Source organism: Pleurodeles waltl, chromosome 5 (genome assembly GCF_031143425.1).
Source record: "Pleurodeles waltl isolate 20211129_DDA chromosome 5, aPleWal1.hap1.20221129, whole genome shotgun sequence".
Classification (NCBI taxonomy): domain Eukaryota; kingdom Metazoa; phylum Chordata; class Amphibia; order Caudata; family Salamandridae; genus Pleurodeles; species Pleurodeles waltl.
In genome coordinates, this window is record NC_090444.1 from 215,859,558 (window position 1) to 215,876,826 (window position 17,269).

Here is a 17,269-nt window from a genome sequence, read left to right on the forward strand (position 1 = left end):
GAGGTAAAGAGTGTATATATGTTCAGGGAGCAAATGAAAAAAAGAGATGTCCATGCAGAACAAGATACTTACCTTCGTTAACACTTTTTCTGGTGGATACAGTAGCTACCTGTGGATTCCTCACCTTGTGAATTTTCCTAGGGCACCAGCATTCGTCAGAAACTTTTCTTTCTTTCCAGTTCTCCACGTCGACGAGGAAGTCATAATAGCATGGCTCCGCACGCAACTCCATCTGACGTCATCGGAGCCATAAGTAGTCCTTGCTGGCGTGGTGACGTCAGTTCCACCCACTTTTTTACCGTGCCTTCCAGGCAAACAGGTGAATATCGACATCATGAGCACAACATGTGCAACTCAATATATATATATACATAATCTAATAAACATTCTCTATAAAAATAACATGTACAAACATTTTGTATAATACAATAATAATATAATCTAAACTAGTGCTGGTATGACCAGACAGGCAACGGGGAGGAGGGTGTTACTGTGAGGAATCCACAGGTTGCTACTGTATCCACCAGAAAAAGCATTAACGACGTTAAGTAACTTGTTCTTCTGATGGATACAACTACCTGTGGATTCCTCACCTTATGAATAGAATCCCAAAGCAGACCCGCAATCAGAGGTGGGTGACTGACTGGTCAAACCAAGAAGTCCTAGAGAACAGAAAAGGCAAAATGGCCATCTCTCCTCACCTCTGAGTCTAAACAATAATGTTTCACAAAAGTGTGGAGGGAAGCGCAAGTCTCTGCCTTGCAAATGTCAACAACAACAGGCACACCTCTGGCTAAAGTGGAAGTGGCCGACTTGGCCCTGGTTGAATGAGCCCTAATGCCCTCAGGAGGATCCTTCCTTGCCAGCGAGTAACAAATCGTTATGCAAAGAGTGACCCACCTTGAAAGAGTCCTTTTGTGGACAGTTTTGCCTTTCATTCTGCCCATGTAGCCAACGAACAGCTGCTCAGCCTGAAGTCCTTTGTCGTTTCAATATAGAAGCTGAGAGCCCTCTTTGGATCCAGGAGATGCAGCCTTTCCTCCTCCATGGACGGGTAGGCAGGAGGACAAAAAGATGGAAGTGTTATAGTCTACCCCCAGAAGGAAGGGTCTAACTACCTTAGGCAGAAAAGCTGCCCTGGTTCTCAAAACCACCTTACCCGCATGGAAGGTAGTGTAAGGGGGTTTTACACTAACAGCTGGTAGCTCACTCACATGTCTAGCTGACATGATGGCTGTTAAAAAAATAGTTAAAAAAATAAGGAGCTTCAATGGGCAAGTATCTATTGGTTCAAATGGTGAACCCATTAAAAAAGTCAATACCAAATTCAAATCCCACTGGGGCATAACAAATGGAGTGGGAGGAAACTTGTTTGTTAAACCTTTAAGGAATCTAAAAACTATAGTGGACTTGAAGAGGGTTGATCAGGAAGACCAATGAAAGCAGACAGTGTGGCGAGATAGCCTTTTACTGTCGCCACAGCACACCCTTGTTGCACTATGGCTAGATAAAAACCCAAAACATCAGGCAAATGGGCCTTTAAAGGGTCGATGATGTGTCACCTCTCATACCAACCAACAAACTTTGCCCATCTGCCAGCAAAAACAGTCCTGGTGGAGTGTCACCGGTCTAATAAAATAACTTCCACCACTTTGAGGGGGGGGGGGGGGGGTGGGGTGTGAGGTGTTGGGAAGGTGTTCCCTTGTTCTGTCTCCAGGCATGAGGGTGCAGGCTCTGGAGGTGGGGGTGTAGAACCTGCCTCTGTGACTGCAAGAGGAAGTCTGCCCTGAGAGGGAGACAGAACCGAGAGCACAGCGAGAAGTAAAGGAGGGTCTGTGTACCACACCCTTCTTGGTCAATCCAGGGCTATTTATAGGACTTGGGCTCAATCTTGACAATTCTTCCTCAGAACCAGAGGAATCAAAGATATTGGGGGGAATGGGCAGGGGTGGACACGTAAAGAAGCCGATAGCTCCAGCTCAATTGAAACACATCCCCCCTATGTCCCCTGCATCGGATACTGGAGGCTGCAGAAAGACTGACAGTGCGGGTTCTCTCGAGTGGCAAACAGGACTATCCAAGGCAATCACCACAACTGGAAGATATCAAGAACTTCCTCCAGATGAAGACGCCACTCGTGATCGCCCGAAAAACGCCGACTGAGACTGTCCATACTTATGTTCAGAACTCCAGCCAAATGATTTGCCACTACGCAAATCCGATGGTCCTGAGCCCAGGACCAGAGCCGCAGAGCCTGTCTACTAAGAAGATATGACCATACTCCTCCCTGCTTGTCGATGTACCACATCGCAGTAGTGTTGTCTGTCGAGACTTGTAACAACTGACCGCAAATGGACAGGAGAAAGGCCTGATGTGAACATCTGTTCTACTGGAGACCAAAGGCCCTTGATCTCCAGCTCCCCCAGATGGGCTCCCCACCTTAGAGTGGAAACATCCATTATGCCTGTGGTCACTGGAAAACGGCCTTCCTAGAAACAGGTTGCCCTGTACACTCCACCATCCCATATCCACTGCAGTGTCTTTGGAGATAGTTATCGACTCCTTGAGATCCCCTTTGTGTTGAAACCACAGCTTACAGCAGCACCACTGAGAGCCCTCATGTGTCAACGTACATGAGTGACCAACAGAATGCAGGAAACAAACAGATCGAACAGGCGTAGGACCTTTAGGATAGGAACAGCCACTCCCTTCTGAAACACTGGAATACTCGCCTGTATGTCCTAAATCCTTTGGGGAGGAGGATAGGCCTGATAGGATAGGCCTGTCCTCCGCCTGCTTCCTCACCCTCTGCATGCTCCGCAAGATCTTCCGCTGGATCCCCGCCGACACCAGAAAAACCGTGACCCACGCCCTCGTCACGAGCCGCCTGGACTACGGCAACACCCTCTACGCCGGGACCACAGCCAAACTCCAAAATCGCCTACAACGCACTCAAAACGCCTCGGCCCGCCTCATCCTCGACGTACCCCGCAGCAGCCACATCTCCGCACACCTGAGACACCTGCATTGGCTCCCAGTCAGCAAAAGGATCACCTTCCGACTTCTCACCCACGCACACAAAGCCCTCCACGACAAGGGACCGGAATACCTCAACAGACGCCTCAACTTCTACGTCCCCACCCGCCCCCTCCGCTCCTCTGGCCTCGCACTCGCCACCGTCCCTCGCATCCGACGCTCCACGGCGGGTGGGAGATCTTTCTCCTTCCTGGCGGCCAAGACCTGGAACTCCCTCCCCACCAGCCTCAGGACCACCCAGGACCACTCCGCTTTCCGGAGACTCCTAAAGACCTGGCTGTTCGAGCAGCGATAACCACCCCCTTTGTCCCTAGCGCCTTGAGACCCGCACGGGTGAGTAGCGCGCTTTATAAATGCTAATGATTTGATTTGATTTGATTCAATGTTGTGTCCAGTACTGCCCCTATGAACAGGAGGTACTGAGAGGGCTCCAGGTGAGATTTGGGCACATTCAAAGAAAGGCCCAGGTTGAACAACAACTTGGTTGTCACCTGCAAACGGTGCTCCGCTAACTCTGGGGACTTGGCTTTGATCAGCCAATCGTCCAGATAAGCGAATACGGATATTCCCTTCCTTCTGAGATGCACTGCCCCCACTGCCATCACCTTAGTGAAGACTTGAGGAGCGAAAGGAAGACCAAAGGGAAGGACCGCAAACTGGAGGGGTTGCGACGCTACCACGAACCGGCCTTATTTCCTGTGTGACGTCAGAATGGGGATGTGGAAATACGCATCCTCCAAGTCGATAGACACCATCAAGTCTTCCTTGTCCAACGCAGGAAGCACCTGTTCTAGGGTCAGCATTTTGAACTTTTCCTGTTTGACGAACCAATTCAAAATCCTAAGGTCCAGGACAGGCCTCAAACGACCATCCTTCTTGGGAATCAGGAGATACCTTGAATAACATAACTGATCCCTTTACTGCTCTGGAACCAACTCCACTGCACCCTTTAACAGAACACTCTGCACCTACTGTTGAAGCAACAGAAGGTGCTCTTCTGAACAAAAGGAATAATGAGGGAAGAGAGGAAGAAACTCCAGAAAGGGAAGGGCATAATATTTTCTCACAGTACTTAACCCCCATGAGTCCAATGTTAATGACTCCCATTTTTTGAGAAAATGTAAGAACCTTCTCCCTACAGGCAACACATGCTGGAGGAAGGGGAGAGAACTCTTGACTGGATCCCTGCAGAGGATGAAGAGGAGGAGGAAGGCTAACGGGCGGCATTTTCCAATCTATGTCCACGACCGCTATAGGACCTGTAGAGGGGATTGGACAGCTGCTGGGCTCCAAACTGCTGTCTTCCAGGAAAGGAAGAGCCACGACCAAACCCTCTGAATCTCTGGAATGGCCTATAAGATGAAGAAGATGACTGAAAGCCCACAGATTTTTCAGTGGCCCTGCTATCCTTAAATCTCTCCAGGGCAGAGTCTGCCTTTGTCTCAAACAGTCTGCCACCATCAAATGGGAGGGTCCATTAATGTTGACTGTACATCCAATTAAAAGCCAGAACCTCTAATCCATGCATGCCCCCCGCTGGCATTTGATGTCAGCGTGGCTCTTGCAACAGAGACTGTAGTGTCCAGGCCTGTCTGGATCCCTTGTTTGGCTGCCACTTTACTATCCTGCAAAAGTTCTCGAAAATTTCCTTGGACATTTTGCGGCAATTTAGGGACCACCTCCTTGTCCATAACCATCAAGGCATTGATGTATCTACCCAGCATAAAGGCTGCATTTAAAGACTTCAAGGCCATACTCCCAGAAAGAAGGTATTTTTTAGCAGTTTGCTCCATCCGCTTCGACTCCCTGTCCAATGGAGTTGCAGGGAACAAACCTGGAGCAACCTTAGCAGAACAAGAAATCTGTACCACCAAGCTTTCGGACGTCGGGTGCTGGGTTAAAAATTTTGGGTCCCCTGGAGCAACCTTATATCTCCTGGCTATAGACCTGGAAACTGCCAGCGTAGTCACTAGCTTTTCCCAAATATGCAATATGGGCTCAGTCAAAGTGTCATTAAATAGAAGCAGAGGTTGTCGGGTGCACACCTCTGTTAGAATATTAGCCTTCAGCTCTGACGCAGGCAGAAGTAAATCTAAAAACAACGCTGCTTTCCTGATAACCCCATGGCAGGTTGACATTTCTGTTGAAACTGCAACTCCGGCTGACAAACGTTTCCACTCACAGGAAGTGTCCAGTGCACTAGCCACACGAGTCCCTGGAACTCATCAGAAGGTACAGGAATATCACCTTCTTCTAGGTGTTGCTTCTATAGATACTGCTGCTCTTCCAGCAGCCATAAGGCTTCCCTCCTGGATCTAAGTCTTGACTCCAAACGTGGCATCGAAAAGGAGTTCACGGTCGTCGACAGCGCCCGCAAAGGCTAAGTCAGAAGAGGAGCAGGATCCACACTCCATGCAGGAGTAGAATGAGCCGACTCCGTTTGAGGTCCTTCCGATGTCAGTAATGGTGCCGCTGGTGCCCGCATGTGTGGTGGTACTGGTGTCATCATTGGCGCCGAACCAGATGCCGGACGGAAAGGCAGGAAAGGAGCCTGCCTGGATGGCATTGGCAACCCAAACGTAAAGGCTAACAGACCCATGGGGCCGGCAGGAGCATCATAGAGGATCAGTGCCTTACTGAATATGCTGAACACAGCATTAAGGAGGAAAGACTGATTCATTCCCGGAGCCAGAAAGGCAGGATAGCCCTGTTCCTCTTGTGGAGGTTGGGTCTGCTCAGATTTGTTAACCTCAAACCCCTGATGCGAGGATGTCAGAGAAAATTGAGCCACCAGGCTCGTAGGTGATGCCGAAATCTCCACCAGTTACGGCGCTGGAGACGCCTCGGGTAACTTTGGCTGGGGAGATACCGTTGGGCTGACTTCCCAAGTCATACGGCATCATGACCTCGAAGTCGGTGAAGGCGATTTTGGACTGTCTCTGTACGAACGGCATCACGATCCATGATGACGCCGCTTCTTGTGGGACTTTGAAAATCTATGAAACAAACAGTCCAGGGTTTTTCCCCCTCTTCTCCTTCTTAGCTTTAGAAACAAAACTCTTTGCCTCCCTCTCCTTCAGAGCCTTCGGATTCATGCTCTGACAGGACGAGCAACTGGCAACATCATGAGCGGCACTTTGGATCCGCACAGACATGTGACATCCGCACTCGCTACAAGGTTTAAAACCAGATTTTCTCGGTGGAGACACTGAAACAAAAAATTTCCCTCGACCATTGAAGAAAGCTGTGGAGAGCTGGAAACCATTTGCATCGAAGGCGCGGAAAAAAGGGAACTGACGTCACCATGCAGACAAGGACTTCTTATGGCTCCAATGACGTCAGGTGGAGCCATGTGGGGAGCCGTGCTATTATGACATCCTCGTCGACCTGGAGAGCTGGAAAGAAAAGTTTCCGACGGATGCTGGTGCGTTGGGAGAATTCATAAGGTGTGGAATCCACAGCCAGTTGTATCCATCACAAATGTATGTATATACTTACAATATCTTGTACTACAATGACTACAGGCTTCTGGGGAAGAGGGAGGGCGTATGTCAATCTACAGCACTACATGCCACAAACAGATGTCTACTGTGTAAGTAACATTTTATATTCGATGGCATGGGTGGCTGTAGATACACACTGAATTCACAATAAGCTTTATTCGATCGACAGACCATCAAAGCAATACAATACAAAGATAAATAACATCATAAATAAAGCAGTACAAGTCTACCCTAAACCAATATCTAAGAATAAAAACCCTGATTGCCCAGTCTTTAAAATCCGTTAAAAGTCATTATTTATATAATAGTTGCGTATACGCCATGCTGTTACTAAAAAACTTGCTTACTCCATAAATTAACACATTTGAATTGTGACTTTTTAGGAACCTCAGAGCGAAAGCACATTTCCTTATCTTCATTTCCCGGCAGATTTTGCGAATCCATTTAGACCTAGGGACTAAGTATGCAGGACAGAAAAACATAAAATGGATACACATTCTTTGCAACAACTGTAAAGTCCCCTCCAAATAAGCGGTGGCTAGCCTGGAGGAGCTGGAGTAGCTTGAAAAAGTGTCCTGAGGACTGCTCGACCAACATTTGCCTGTTTGCGTGCTAAAATATCTACACAATAGTGTTTAGTAAATGTGTGAGGTGTGGACAAAGTAGCAGCTTTGCAAATATCTGCTATTGGGATGTTTCCTAAAAAGGCCATAGAATCACCCCTTTTCCCGATATAGTGTGCTTTAGGAGTTGTTGGTAATTATCTTTTAGCTTTGAGACTGAAAACACTTGACTATCCATCTAGCTAAACCAATCTTTGAAATACAATTACCTCTGTGAGGCTTTGAAAAAGTTACAAAAAGTTGTTTTGATTTTCTAAATCTTTTTGTCCTGTCAACGTAAAACATAAGAGCTTGTTTGACATCTAGTGTATAGAGCAGAGCTCTTTCAGCGACTGAGTCTGGTTGAGTGAAAAAAAAACAGGTAACTCAACTGATTGATTAAAATGAAATGGTAAAACTACTTTAGATAAAAATGTAGGGTTTGTCCTAAGAACGACTTTATCTTTATGTACTTGGAAAAAAGGTTCCTCTAAAGTGAACGCTTGTATTTCACTGACACGTCTTAGTGAAGTTATAGCTACCAAGAAGGCAAATTTAAATGAAAGAAATTGAAAAGAACAGGAATGCATGGGTTAAAATGGTGGACCCATAAGTGTAGTAAGTACAATGTTAAGGTTCCATACTGGAGCTGGAGGAACCTTGGGTGGAATAACTCTTCCATAAATGCCTTAATAACAGGAGTTCTGACCAAAGGAATATGTTGTCTGTTTTGGAGTAACAGTGCGTGGTTCTTTCATTTGAGTAAGTGCTGTGTGACTGTAGTGGTATTGCATAAGCTTTGCATGTCTACTAAATAAGTATTGGCTGCTCAACCAAAGCTACCTCGAGAGACCCGTGGCTTTCTAGCCACTGTCTACACCTCACTAATAGGGGATACCTGGTATGAGGGGTGATAACACCATAGGTACTCACCACACACCAGGCCAGCTTCCTACAAAATCTATGGGAATGGCTTTTATGGATTTCTTTGTTGGCTCCTTGAGATCATACAGGAAGCCATCAGATTGCATGGTGGTGAGGAGAAGCTGCAATCTTTTCGCTGCTCCCTCCATAATATTGTATAATTCACAGGGGGCGCAGCCAACCACCAGAAATGGCTCATGTCGGCACCAGGGGAATCAGCCACGGTCCGCACAAAAAGCGTCATAAAGATGACTCCCCATGGTGAAGAGGCACAGAGACTGCACCCCCAGATCATGCTGCGGGTGGCTGATGCCATGTCACGGGGACTGACGGAACCTCATGGCTGAGACTACCTTGGCCTACACTTAAGGAGTGGAGTGTGTGCCTGGTGCCTCCCACAAACTAATGAGTGAAGCTGCGAGGAGCCAGGAGAGCAGGGGCGCGACAATGAGTTCCCACGCCTCGGGGGCACATTACTGAACAGAAAATATCTGCCGACCTGCCGGATGATGGAAAGGGGCAGCTGCGTTCGGGGACCTGGGCGGGCCTCAGTGCTGGAATGAGAGGGGCGGCCCGTTTACCACGAGAAGTAGCGACTGTGAAACAGGTACGCATTCAGGATCGGGACCCTAGTTGGTGGCAGCAAAATGCTAGTCGTGGGTAGTGCAGATACCATCCCCCCCGCCACACCCGCTTTGATAGACAGTCATAAAGAGAGAGAGCACTGGAACCTAATGGTGGAACTGACATTCTTGACACCCTCACCGAGAAACAGAGAGGCTGTAGGGTGACCTGTTCAGGAATTATACTAGGCCTACGGTGCAAACTGTAATCACAGGCAGGCAGCAACATTATTCTCTCTGCAATTTACACAACTACACTCCTTGAACCTGCTACATACGCGCACAGCTAGGAACTGTAGGTTAATCCTGAGCCCGTATGGTTCGGGCCAACCACCCTAATGCTGAGTGTCCCCTTGACCACTGGTCAGCCACACATAAGTAGCATCACATCAGTGTTAATCACCCCTTGAGCAGCATAAGAGGACCACCTTGCTCACTTCATTAGACCGAGGGGAAATACCCTATTGACTGATATCGTGGGTCACTACTTTGGCGTCACCTGAAGCAACATTTCAGCTTCTAAAATCGGGGTGCACAAAATCTACCAAACCAATGTAGGGTCTTCACCTTGGGCCATCTCAGCATAGCCTCTCTGATGATCACGCTACCCATACTTCCGACAGAGGGCTCAATCAATAGCAGTTTATTGTAAACTGGCTACAAACATCAGTGGCCCCACAGGGACTTTCTGCGCTGTTCACTGTAGAACAGGTGCATCGAATACCAGCCAGAAAACAACCCCCACCTGGCTCGCCACCATGCCCCATGATCGCATGTATCCTAAATTTCAGAGATTGTGATCTACTCCTTCAGAAGGCCAGGGAGAAAGCCCCTATAACGATCAATAATATTACTGTATCCTTGTTTTCAGAGCATACGCTGGAAATACAATATAAAACATGCTTCCTTTATAGTAGTCAAAAGACAGATGCAAACAGAAGGTCTTACTTATGTCCAGCGGTACCCAGAGCGGTTGAAAGTGATATGTGAACAGAACTCCATATTGCGGTATGGAACTGGCTGGAATAGAACTACCACAACATAAAGCGTGCTCCTCCACCAGATCGTTATCTGAGGAAGTCAAGTATGCCTTCTCGCCGGATCAATCAGAGACAGCCACAAGATATGACTTCCGCGGCAGCTCCGTCTCCACAGCAGACGCTGGAGGGCAGAAGAGCAGTACTGGAGACAATGTCTTCAATGAAAATCTTAACCATCCCCCAGCTCCTTGACCAATTCCAGCTCAGACTCCGATGCAAGCATGGCATTATTTCCCACTGTAACACCTCAGACTTACTAACTTGATTTATGATGTAGATACCAACCATTCACCTGCTACCACTGCCACACCTGGAGGAAGATTCATCTGTATACCTCAAGTTTCAAAATAGGATTTCATTAAGTGCATGCAATGATAAGCTAGATACTTAGCATAAGCACACAGAAGATTTATAATAGATGTAATGACTGTTAGTTGCTTGCCGTCCTTAATTTAATACCTTTCCAGGTACAACCTAGAGATCCCATATCTAAACTTTGGGTAGACTCTAAAAGGTACTAATGTTGACAAATCTTCTAAATAATTTATATCACTATGATTTTCTGGTGCCCCTCACCCCCAATGACAGGGAGCTTGAAATATAATCAATTTCTTACTAAGGAATGGTTCCCCCCTTCAAAAGCACTTGCCAAATGTTTTATTTTTATATAGGTGGTTGTTTTCCTTATAGTTACCTGGTCAATATGAAGTTCCGGTGGAGCCGGACTTAAGTGTTTTCCCTTCTCAGAGAAGACCAAGTTCTCAGCCTCCCATGGATATAATATCAATAGAAGGATCTCTAATAACTTACAAAATATTATTGTACTCATGTCGACTATACTACAACAATACAAAATACCCACCTGGAATGTAAGGGGGTTAGGATCAATACATAAACGACATAAAATCGTGGCAAAACTACACCGCTGGAAGGCAAATATAGTTTTCTTGCAAGAAACTCACCTCACTAAATCTAATGTCATAAAATTGCATACCAAAGGGAGGGGCCAAATATTAGCTACTACATATTCCGGATTTGCCCGTGTGGCAGTTGTATGATTGCGAGCAGGGGTTCCATTCGAAGCACAGGAACTTACGTCTGACATGCATGGACGTGTCAGAGGAACACTAGATGGTAAAATGTTAATCCTGGGAAGTTTATATGCATCGAACGCAGACCAAGACCTATCCCTACAGGTCATATCCTCTGCTCTAGCGGAGTGGTCACATATTCCATAGATACTAGATTGAGATTTTAATGCCATCCTAGATGTCAACCTTGACTGATCACACCACCCCACTACAACACGCAGGTGCTATGAAACAAGCCAAAGCACTAGGAGATTGGGTGTCCAGCTAGGCCTTACTTGATTTCTTGAGAGAACTCACAACAGAGGCATGCAAGAATACATTTACACCCCCCCCGCCCCCACCCCAGCCTACATACACTATTCGACCACATAATATGCACTTCATCAATGGTTGGGAAATTCACTGAATCAACATACCTCGGAAAGAGTTGACCAGACCATAATCCACTGGAGGTAGTGTTGACGTGGGGTAAGATTCCTACACCTATACCAACATGGAAAATACAGCCCGCTCAGCTAGAAGATGCAGCATTCTGTGATACCCTAATTAAAGCCACTGATCCATACTTTACAGAGAATGAGGGGACAGCTTCTATGCCTCTTGTTGAATGGTAAGCTTTTAAAGCAGTATTAAGGGGCGTGTCTGTAGCTACTACAACAGGTGTACGACATTCAGTTCTCCAAGAATTGCAAAATATAGAAGCACAATTAGAATGCCTTGAACATGAAACAACACATGAACCCACGTAACACGGAGACCTCCAGAAGGCCAGGATAGACTATGCAGAACTGCTGGAGAGGTTGAGAAAATCATATTTACAGAGGATGCACTCTGAGGGAGACAGAGCAGGTACATCACTAGCAAATCTGATACGGCCACCACTATCGCCCACTCCAACACTGAATGTTACATCGCACCGTGGGGTTCCATGCACCACTCAAATATATATTAATGAGGCTTTCCGCACTTATTACTGAGCTCTATAAAGCCCGACCCACTCCATCAACCATGGATAAAGAGGTTTTCCTGAAGAATCTGAGACTCCCACAGATTACTTTAACAAAGCATGAATCATTGGGAGCTCCCGTCTGCAGTTGAAATACCTGTGGCCATTATGGAGATGGAACGCAACGCAACACCTGGCACAGACAGACTGGCAGATTAATTTATTCTACCCTTGCCTCCTGTTTCATCCAGAGACTAGAGAAATTATATAACGCGTCCTTAAAAGCAAGAGTTGTACCTTCGACCACTAAATAGGCCCTAGTCACATCCCTGCTTAAACCTCGCTACACTCCAGAGGAGCGATCGTCAGACAGGCCTTTATCTCTTTTAACTACTGAATATAAAATTCTAAGTAAAGTATTGGCCCCCATGTTACTCCCTTTGCTTCCAGACCTGATTCACGTGGATCAACAATGATCTGTACCATGTCGGAGCACATCACTTAACATTAGACACATATACCAAGTGATGGAGTCTGCACACGTGGACTCCCAGACACTGGCTGCATATCATTGGACCTTGAACAGACCTTTGATTCCCTAGACTGGGGCTATATGTTCACAGTCCTGCAACTCTATAATATACCCCCCGATTGTATTAAATGGGCCAGATTATTATATACCAAACAAAAAGCAAGAGCTAAAATGGGTGCACATATCTCCATGGAATATACCATAGGCATGGGCACACGACAAGGATGCCCCTTGATCCCATTGTTGTTTGTGTTAGCCGTGGGACCATTTACACAGAATCTTCGCCATGAGGCAACGCCTTGGTCAATCCCACAAGTTCATTCACTCTCCTTGTATGCAGATGATATTCTGGCATACATTGATCTCACAACGATCGCCACCATCCTGCAAACATCTGAGGCTTTATCAGGCCTCCAAATCAATCATACAAAATCACATGCTTTCTCTTTTCGAGACACAATCTAGAACAACATGATTTAGATGAGAACCCGCGTTATAGCAGTTGTCCGACACATTGCTTTATCTGGGCATCCACGTCTACAGATCCCCTACAGATCTTATGGATGGGAACCTAGTTAAGTTCATTGCAGCTCTACGAGCACAAGTAAAGTTTTGAACTACACTACCTCTGTTCATAGCGGGACGCTTGGTCCTTTCCAAGATGGTCATGCTGTCCAAACTACTTTATTTTTTGCCAATCTTCCAGTACTTATCCAGCAGAAGGTTTTTCAAACCCTCGACTCCCTCCTCAATTACCTAATATGGGGCACTGGAAGACAGAGGGTTAGTCTTCAAAAATGACAACTGCCAACTGATGGTGCTGGCCTGGGAGATCCTGACTTTAAAGCTTACTGTCATGCAGCCCATCTACAATGGCTTGCCCATTTGCTGGCTGATATACACCCACAAGAAATAGGTTACACAGCCCATGTTGAATGCTGGCCGCCTACAGAACCTATTGCTACCTGGAGTGACATGTCCCACTACACTTCCTTTACTACTCCGTAATGCCTTGATATACTGGAGAACTGCACTTCGTACTATGCACAGTATCTTGCCTTATGCACCAAATGTTTACCTATGTGGTATGCCGTCTCTGTTAGGCAGGCTCACACGGGCAAGATTAACACCTTGGGAGGATGCAGGAGGGACAATGGTGGGTGTTCTATTTGAAGAAGACTTGCTACTGCCCCATCAAGACTTCACACGGCTACAATGCCTCCCTAGGACCATATTCATCACACTTACCCACATACTATATTGTAAACGTACACACTGGACACCAATGGGTTCTGAACCAAATAAGCATGTCCTTGTACAATCAGTTCATGACATGGGGACTGGCAGACACTAAGTCAACTGGCTATATATAGCACTATGTTCCCACTTATGGGGGCACAATTGTAAAAAAAACCTTATCTGGGAACTCCAAGATAAAGAATGGAGCTGAAGAATAAGTTACTTACCTTCGGTAACACCTTTTCTGGTGGATACATTAGCTACCAGTGGATTCCTCACCTAAAGAATTTTCCCCCACACGCCAGCTTTGACGGAAATTTTCTTCTAGCTCTGCACGTCGACGATGACGTTACAATTGCCCGACTCCACGCGACGCCGTATGGCGTCATCCAGGCAATAAGAAGCCCTCGTCGACGTGCAGACGTTACTTATCACCATTTTTTACGTGCCTTTGAGACGAACAGGTGAACATTGACTTTGCAGAGAAATATAATTACATCAAATAAAATTATGTACCAACATTTATTGCAATAATATAAAATGATACTAATGGAAACAACACACTCATATGGAAACAAATATATATATATATATATATACACATATCCAAACATGTTTCCTTTGAAAAATACCATATATATAAAGAAATATATAGACACACATCTCATTATTATATACAAATATACAATAAACCGGTGCTCACCCAAGGAATTTGTGGTAAGACCAATCAGGCAACGGGGAGGCGGGAGGGACCGTGAGGAATCCACAGGTAGCTAATGTATCCACCAGAAAAGGCGTTACCGAAGGTAAGTAACTTGTTCTTCTGATGGATACAACTACCTCTGGATTCCTCACCTTAAGAATAAAGTCCCAAAGCAGTACCACCTCCGGAGGTGGGTGCCTGAATGGTCAATCCAAGAAATCCTTCAGCACTGAGCGGGCAAAATGGCCATCCCTCCTGACCTCAGAGTCCAAACAATAATGTTTGCCAAAAATATGGAGGAACGCCGAAGTTGCCGTTTTGCAGATGTCAACCACAGGAACACCCCTAGCCAAGGCCAATGAAGCAGCCTTAGCCCTGGTGGAATGAGCTCGGAGTCCTACAGGGGGTTCTTTCTTTGCTAAGGAATAACAAAGTTTGATACAGAGAATGACCCACCTGGACAGCGTTCTCTTGTGGACTGCTCTGCCTCTCCTCTTCCCCACGTATCCAACGAAGAGCTGATCGTCTTGCCTGAACTCCCTCGTCCTGTCGACAAAGGAGCTCAACGTTCTTCGTGGATCCAACCGGTGAAGCATCTCTTCCTCCTTGGATGGATGAGGCAGAGGGTAAAAGGAAGAGAGAGTAATGGACTGCCCCAAATGAAAGGGTGTAACAACCTTTGGCAGGAAAGCCGCCTTGGTCCTTAACACCACTTTGCCTCTAAAAAAGGAAAGATATGGGGACTCTACACTAAGAGCCTGGAGCTCACTCACTCTTCTGGCCAATGTTATGGCCATTAGAAACACAGTCTTTAAAAACTAGGAATCATAAGGAACAAGAGTGCATCAGCTTAAATGGCGATCCCATAAGAAAGGTCAATACTAAATTAAGATCCCACTGAAGCATAACAAAGAGAGTGGGCGGAAACTTATTAATGAGACCCTTAATGAACCTCAATACCAAAGGTGACCTAAACAGAGAGGGTTGGTCTGGGAGGCACAGAAAAGCCGGCAGCACTGATAAACGGCCCTTAACTGTGGCAACTGCACAACCTTTCTGTGCCAAGATTAAAGCAAATAATAATACATCAGCCTTCAAGGGATCAATTTGGTTCTCTCCACACCAACTGGCAAATTTGGCCCACCTGCTTGCATAGACTGATTTGGTGGAGTGTCGCCTGGCCGATAAAATAACATCCACCACCTCCGGCGGGAGAGAAAAGGAACTCAGATTGCCCCGTTCAATCTCCAGGCATGAAGGTGCAGGCTCTGGAGGTGGGGGTGTAGAACCTGCCCCTGCGACCACAAGAGGAGGTCTGCCCTGTAAGGGAGACGGAGCGGAGGGCACAGAGAGAGTTGGAGAAGGTCTGAATACCACACCCTTCTTGGCCAATCCGGGGCTATTAAGATGACTTGGGCCCAGTCTTGGCGGATCTTCCTCAGAACCCGAGGAATCATGGGTATTTTGGGGGGGCGTAAAGCAACTGGCCGTTCCAGGACATCTGAAATGACTCCCCAAAGCTCCTTGCACCAGATATTGAAGGCTGCAAAACGACGGGCAGTGCGTGTTCTTCTGAGTGGCAAACAGATCTATCTGAGGAAACCCCCAAACCTGGAAGATGTAAAGAACCAGATCCGGATGAAGATCGGTCGGTCGAGATGAGCCGACTGAGACCGTCCGCACGCACGTTCAGAACTCCCTGACAAATGATTTGCTACCGAGCAAATCTTGTGGTCCTGAAGCGAGGACCAGAGTCGAAGAGCTTCTCTGCAGAGAAGATACAACCCCGCTCCTCCCTGCTTGTTTATATACCACATCGCAGTAGTGTTGTCCGTCAGGACCTGAACTGACTGAGGAAGGTCCTTGAGAGCCAGACGTATCGCCCGCAATTCCAACACATTGATGTGAAACCTCTGTTCAACTGGAGACCAACAACCTTTGATCTCCAGGTCCCCCAGATGAGCTCCCCACCCTAGAGTGGAAGCATCCGTTACAACTGTGGCCACTGGCGGAGGCAGCGAGAACCGCCTTCCTTGCGACAGGTTGCCGACCGCAGCCCACCACTGAAGATCCGCTGCAGCGTCTCTGGAGATCCTTATCGAATCCTCGAGATCTCCTTTGTGCTGAAACCACTGCCTGCGGACGCACCACTGAAAAGCCCTCATGTGCCAGTGTGCATGCATGACCAGCAGAATGCAAGAAGCGCACAAACCGAGCAAACAATGGACCTTGAGGACTGGAACGACCGCTCCATCTTGAAACATTGGAATCAACGCATGAATGTCCTGAATCCGCTGCGGTGGAGGAAAGGCCCGATTTAATGTTGTGTCCAGTACTGCCCCTATGAACAGGAGGCGTTGAGAGGGCTCCATGTGAGATTTGGGCACATTCACTGAGAATCCCAGGTCGAACAACAACTGAGTTGTCGTCTGCAGGTGACACCGCAAGAGCTCCGGAGACTTGGCTTTGATCAACCAATCGTCCAGATAAGGAAATACTGCTATTCCCTTTCTTCTGAGCTCCGCTGCTACCACCATCACCTTCGTAAAGACTCGAGGTGCCGAAGTAAGACCAGATGGAAGGAAAGCAAACTGATAGTGCTGCGACCCCACCACAAACCGGAGATACTTCCAGTGCGACTTGAGGATCGGAATGTGGAAGTACGCATCCTGCAAATCGACGGACACCATCCAATCTCCTTCGCTCAACGTCAAAAGAACCTGTGACAGGGTCAGCATCTTGAACTTTTCCTGCTTGAGGAACCAATTCAAAATCCTCAGGTCCAGGATTGGCCTCAACCGACCATCCTTTTTGGGGATCAGGAAGTACCTTGAATAGCAGCCCTGACCCCTCTCCTGCTCTGGGACCAACTCCACTGCGCCTTTCGACAAAAGGGACATCACCTCCTGTTGCAATAACAGAAGATGGTCGTCCGAACAGAAGAAGGGGCGGGGAGGGAAGGGAGGAGGAAATTCCCGAAAGGGAAGAGCATACCCCTTCTCCACAATGCCAGTGACCCAGGAGTCTGAT

The 17,269-nt window shown here is 47.1% G+C and overlaps 1 protein-coding gene across 2 annotated transcripts in view; it reads right to left on the reverse strand.

Moving 5' to 3' along the window:
- PPP2R5A (protein phosphatase 2 regulatory subunit B'alpha) overlaps positions 1-17,269 on the reverse strand; it is a 465,744-nt gene that overhangs the window by 282,269 nt on the left and 166,206 nt on the right. The gene's annotated exons all lie outside the window — the stretch shown is intronic.